Raw genomic sequence first — 6,887 nt, 5'->3', positions numbered from 1 at the left:
CAATATAACAAATATACTAAAATAAATTAACAATCTAAGTTACATAAGAAAAGCATGACTGAACTTATGTAAAAGATGCTAAATAATTTTAGAAAATAAATTAGAAGATGAGAAACAAAATAATTAATTAGATATGGAAATGAAGCATAAGAAATAATCAATATTACTATTGAGAATGAGAAGTACAACAACTACACTCTAACCTCACAAATATTTCTAAAATATTTCAATCATTTTTGTCAACTAAAACAAGTAAAACTAAACTAGAAATAAGAAAAGAAAGAAAACAAAGTGTATTTTTTCCTCTCCCAAAATCTGATGCTTTTACACTAGTTTTGATTCTCTATTTATAGAGAAAATTTTCTCCAAAACTAGTATAAACGTGTAATAGGTAGTGGAGAGAAGTGGCTTCAAAATCTGAGAAGATGAGAACAAGTGGCAAGCTCTTATTTGTTGCTACATTCAAGATAGACACATGGCTCCTTATGATTTGCTTTGCAGGAGAGGAAAAGACCTTACAAAGAATGATGCACACTAACTGGGGGACAAGGTTCAAACATGGATCTGCAGTTTGGAGAAAGTGGCGTGGGTGGCAATGTGGCACTCTTACATATGTTGAATTGGTAAATGAAAAACAAATTTATATATATGTGTGTACGTGGGTTCATGATATTGAAATTAGGCCTACTTCTTGATGAAATTATGCGGGCCTTTGATGAGAATGGTTTGAGATCAAGTTGATTGGAGAGAGAGAGGCATGGAGAAATGTTGGGCTTGGGCCAATGGGCTTGTCATCTTCTTTGCACTTTTTTATTTTACCAACTTCTGCACCAAATCTGAAAAATGATGTGAAGTTAGAGTAAATTAACTATATTCAACTAAAATAATCTTTCATCATGAAAATAAATAATTTAACTCTAATTTATCTACCCAAATACCCTAAGAACTATGCAATTTACACACTAATCATAACCCTCAACTAGCTTATTGCTAGTCTCCAGCAATTCAAGCGAAATGATAAATGTCAACATTATATATTTCAGGTCAAAATTTAAAAGAACCTAATAGTATTAACACAAAATGTTAGTAACAAGTCAATAAGAGTTATCAAAATTACTTTGAACAAATCTAGAATGGTGAGACAGTGCACCAAACTTGTACCTTTCTACCACAAACCATAGCACATAAATACTTTTGAAAATTATGCCAAGTAAAAGTCTCAACTACATTAACCTCTCATGTAATTGAAAGTATTTAAGGTTAAAGGTTTCACTTATGGAGTTGGAAATCAAGAAGTGAGCACTCATCAAATGGATATATTTTTAGGAAAAACTTTTAAATAATCATTGAAGTAAATATAGGAAAATTATTTGGACAACCACCATGAAAAGTACCACAAAACAAACTTTTTCAGGATTTCTTTAAGTTAAATAGACAATCTTTACATTTCTTCTAAGAGCCATAAGCATGAAAATAATACTTTTTTTTTCTTGAACACGAGAGTCATAATTGAAAATGATAGAACTATTGGTCTTGTGCTCTCTTTTTTTTTCTTTTCTTTTTTTTTTCATGAAGAACATAATAAAAGGCTCTCTAATAAGATTTGTCTATAGAAAATATTATCCTTAGAACATCATCCATTTATACCACAATACCTTGTCCAAATAATTATAACCATTTCTAAGAATCAATAAAAAATTAAAAGTTGTTTCCTCAAGTCTCACCTCTCACAGAAAAGAATGAATTCTTAACCATGGAAAATTTCTAAGCAAATATGTGCGAACAACCATCTTACCACAATTTTGGCATGTGCATTAGGTCACTCTAGAGAAACTCTTAGTAATAAAGATACTAAAAATTGACTCAAAAGTAACATTTTGCAAGAATAAAAAAGTCATTTTTAAAAAATTTGACCGTGAAAATATTAATATGACAAAAATCAACATGAACGTGCATGAATATGCTCACCATCCCAACCAAAATCAAACAATGTCCTCATTGTTTAAAAATATATACACGAGAAGAGTCAAATGAGAACATGTAGAGAGTGAGCGAATGCAAAATGATATGATATTGATTCTTTGAAAAATAAAAATAAATTACAAGACAAATTATCATAATAAAATAAAAAAAAGGAAAAACAAAAATAAAATATACTGGAAATGAAGAAAATAAGGAAAGATAGAACCTGGTTAATCTTGGCAAACCGGAGAAAAGTCTCCTTAGGTTGCTTCACCAACTCAATATTCTTGAGTATCAAGTATCAAAAATAAATTTTATTTTATCCCGTGTCTCAAAAATGGAAGCATTAGTAACATTCTTAGGATAAAGAAAATGTTCGTTTTCAGTATCATGGAGGAAATAGTGTGATTGATTCTTTGAGAAAAGTTTGCAAATTTCTTCCACAATAAGGTTTATCACATCAGTATGATAACACTTATTTTCATTCAGAGTTGTTGAAAGAATTTCAGCATGAGAAATATTGTCACTCCGAATAGTAATGGCATCATCCTCATCAAATTTGTATGAAATAGGATTATAGGTTGGTGCCATTGTTTCCTCATTTGTTTGGAATTGGCTGAAACAATGTGAATTAACTTTGTTGGTTAATTATGAAAATTGAGTTTGAGTTTCTCTAAGTTCCTCCATCATGTGTGTAGTGCACCAAAAAAAATTTTTAGATTATTTAAATGTTAAGTGTGATGAATTGTTTTATTTAAGTGTTGTTATTTTATTTAGTTGATTATTTGTTTTATTTGATTATTTATTTTTTTTATTTAATTGTTAGAATTGTTTGGTATAATCTTTTAAATTTAAATTTGTTAATTGTTTGTTTGGTTAATTAATTTAATAAGTGAATAATTGTGTAACATGTTTATTTTACTATTAGTGTTACATTTTAAATAAGTGTGACAATTGATGTGATTATGTGATATTTGGTTGAATGCACTAAGGTGCATGGTAGATAGTGATGCACCCTAGTGATTTAGTGTGTGCTAGTGCATGGTAGCATGGTACACATGTGTAGATTTTCTACACACTTTATATTTCCTTATTTTAGATTTTATTTGAATTAATTTATAAAAAAAAAAGAAAAAAAAAAAGAAAAGGGAAATGGAGAGGTTTGGACGTGTGAACCTAAATGGGAAAGGAAGATTGAGATTTTATTGTATTTGGGTCAATTATAGTTATCATCTTATTTCCATAATTTTTTTTAAGATAAAACAAATTAAAAAAAAAGATAAGGTGATAATGTTATTTTGGGAAAGGAGTGATCATCCTTTATTTTTCCACCTATTGTGATATAATTAGATAAATATGAATTAAGACAAATCTTTGAAGAGAATAGGAAAGTTACCTTTTCCTTTTATTGAGTCATTATGGGAAAATTAGGATAAAGAGGGAATGGGAAAAATGGAAGAGCATTATGCTCTTGGGGCTGCCGAATTATAGAGAGAAGAGAGAGAGAGAGAGAGGGCGTGACCTAGAGAGAAAAGGAGGAGAAGAAAGAAAGGAAGAAGAAGAAGAAGAAAAAAGGGTTCAAGCTAGGGTAAGGTTTTTGGTTGTTTTCCTTATGATTAATCTAGTATTATTATTGGGTTGTCTCTAACCTTGTTCATCTTCTTCTTCATCTTGATTATTCAAAATATACAACCCCCTAGGGTTTGAGCAAGGAGGTTATTGGACTCTTGGTTGGATTTGATTCTTGATTTTCTATCAAGAAGAGGTATTGAAATCCCTCCCTAAATTTTGTGATGGTTTTGATGAATAGATTATTAGAGGGATTATGGTTAAAGGGGATTCATGTTTTGGGTAGAAAAAAATGGGTACTTTGTGTTCTTGATATCTTGTTGATAATAAGTTGTTTGATTTGCATGAAGGGTATCATGGTTTAATGTATAAAAGGGTTATGATGTTGATTTTTCTATGTATAATGATTAGTGGTAATTTATGAATGCAAATATGGGGTTTCGGCCTAGGCATACCTAAGGATTATCTTGATATTTTGTTTGATGTTGTATGATTTTCAATATATTAGATCCATGTTTTAGGACCTATGTAATATGGGTAAAATGATAATTGGCAATCTTGATATTTGGATCCATGAAATTTTGATAGGATGCATGTTATATTGTGAATGAATAAATTATAAGATGCATGAAAATAATGATAGAAACATGTTAGGTTAACATAAAGGCATATGTGAATATGGTGCTTATGAATTAATGTATGTTATTGTTATTGTTAGTGTTTTGTTGGATTTCATGTGTAGATTCAATGGAATAGAAAAAAATGGTTTTATAAGATTTTATGTGAAATTTTTGGGATAAAAGATGAGTTTCATGAGGAATTAAGCTTGCTGATCTTTGTAAATAATTGGGTAAAAGTTTGATAAAAAGATGATTTGCATGCATAAGTAATGTCCTTGATGTTATGTTAATTTTATGAAATTAAAAAGGGGATTTTAAGTCTCATTAAAATGATATTTTACTCAAATAATTACCTATAGAATTTTTATTGAATTTTTTAGAAATATGAGCTTTTAAATTGAATATGGTGATTTTTAATGATAAAAATAGTTGCTGGAATTTTTGTAAGAAAATATGAAGTGAGTTTCACTAAAATGAATTTGATGAGTTTTTGGAATAAATTATTTTTCCTAAGTTATGGTAATATTGAAAAATGGTATTTTTAATGGTATGAATGCATATTTTGATAAGTTATGATTTTTCCTTTATTTTGATTGAGAAAAATATTTAGATTCTATTTATTTGAGATTTTTGAGAAAATAAATGGTGGCTGAAAGTTTGTTTTAAAAAGGTTAAAAATTGTTATTTAATTGTCATATATGGATTTTGTTACATAAAACTAAGTCTTAAATAATTTAAATAAAAATATATTTTTCCACACTTAAAAATATATTTTTCACATCATTTATGTAACACAATGATAAAATTTATTTTTCTAAAGAAACATATTAAAAATAGGCATTTTAATTAAATCCAAGTCTTTTGGTTAATTCTTTGTAATTTGAGATTTATAAATGAAATTGTTACATATTTTATTTTTAAGCTAAAATAAAATAATTTTATAAAACAAAATAATGTTTTGAGAAATTTAATCAACTTAGAAATTTTTAAGAAAAATAAAGCATGTAATATGTCTATTGATTTTAAAATAATAAAAGTAAGAAATGTAGAATTATCGTTTTTGAAAACGTCTCTATTATGCAATGTTCCCACGTATGCATGTTACATGCAACTCCACTTTTACGTCCAAAATTATGTTTATTTTTCAACTATGTGGTTTTTATAAAACGATCATGCATGTAAAATGGGTAAAACGAGCATTATTCTTTTCATGGTTTTATGTGTAAAGTTAAGAATAATTGCATGTTATGTGTAACGGTTATTATGTGTGCATGGCCCATGCACACGTGAGTTGTATGGAAGGACAAAATAGTAATTTTATGAACCTAAGAAGTGTTATTTTGATTATGATATAGGCTCGTTGAAAGATTGTGAAAATTCTTAGCTTGGACCTGAGGTAAGGAAGTTAGATAGATTCTATGATTTTATGCTATGAATGGTAAGACTGTTGTGTGAATAAATTGTTATGAATTATGAATGTCATAACGTGATGATATGTTGAATGTGATATGTGTATGGATGTTAGATACATCAAACCAGTTACGATGTCAGATACATCAAACAGATTACGATGTTAGATACATCAAACAGATTACGATGTCAGATACATCGAACGAGTTACTAAGGACATTGAGACATAACTCCTAGGGCGGACGCGCCGAGGTTATTCAAGGACCAGTGATCTCCTGTTTACCTCATAGGGTGACATGGACAACTAGCGATCCATGCTCATCATGTATGCTGTATGTTTGTGATATGATGATATGTCACGATTATGTTATGATATGATGATATGTTACGATTATGTTATGATATGATGATATGTTACGATTATGTTATGATATACCATGATGTTTTAGATGAACTTTAGTGTTTTCTTTTGTTGTATTCTTACTTGCTTATTTGTTTGTACTTCCTTACTGGGCTTTTAGCTCACCCCCCTTACTTTCCTTCCAGGTAGCAAATAGGATTTCTTTATGGCACACGTGGTGACGTGAGGAGTTCTTTCATCATGGGGTGTATGGCGTGGGGTAATCCTATGGACGGAAAAACGATCAACGTAGAACGCCATTTAAATTATGTTTTGTTTTTAAGAGACTTTCCTAAATTATCAGTGGGACTCAGTTATTTAAATTTTTGGTTTCTTTGAACTTTGCATAAAAATCTATGTTTTATTTTAAAACTTATGGCGCCAACTTGCATGGTTTTAAACAAGTCCCCCTGAGACTTTGATAATGAATGGTATTCTTTTATAAACTATGATATGCGAATGTTTTGTAAGTATTAGTCTAGGGCGTTCTTTACAATGTGTTTAGTAATGTTTCTTATGTGTTCATTATAGTTTATTTGTTCCTCCATAAATGTGTATAATGTTTCCTCTAAGGAATTCGTATTAGTCCAAACATTATGTGGAGGTTCATGGTAAGAGTTAGAAAAATCATGCTCAACATTCCTAGTAGATGGTGCCAATTCCCAACCAATCGGTGCACGGTAGTTGTACTTAGACTTCCAACTTGAAGCAACAGGATTTTTCCAGATAAGATTAATGTTCTTGTAGTAGGAATAGTATTGAAAGGCTTCTTCCCTATCTCTAAGAGTTGAGTAATCTTGAGCAAAAAGGTCAACTCTTTCATAGTCAAAATATGGCTCATTATACTCTACCCTTATGACCTTGTTACTTTCTCGACCATACTTAGCTTTCAAGTTTTTGAATTCTCTAGTCAAGAATTATACTTC

At 29.5% G+C, this 6,887-nt stretch overlaps 1 long non-coding RNA gene across 1 annotated transcript; it reads left to right on the top strand.

Annotated features, from left to right (window-relative positions):
* Nucleotides 1-202: 202 nt before the first annotated feature.
* LOC133777791 (uncharacterized) lies at nt 203-6,410 on the top strand. Its single transcript, XR_009868834.1, has 3 exons — nt 203-3,727; nt 5,507-5,547; nt 6,108-6,410. It is a non-coding gene; the product is annotated as an uncharacterized LOC133777791 (long non-coding RNA).
* The last annotated feature ends 477 nt before the right edge of the window (nt 6,411-6,887 follow it).

The sequence above is a fragment of the Humulus lupulus genome, chromosome 5 (assembly GCF_963169125.1).
Source record: "Humulus lupulus chromosome 5, drHumLupu1.1, whole genome shotgun sequence".
NCBI classification, from domain to species: domain Eukaryota; kingdom Viridiplantae; phylum Streptophyta; class Magnoliopsida; order Rosales; family Cannabaceae; genus Humulus; species Humulus lupulus.
This window is presented reverse-complemented; position numbering and strand designations above follow the sequence as displayed.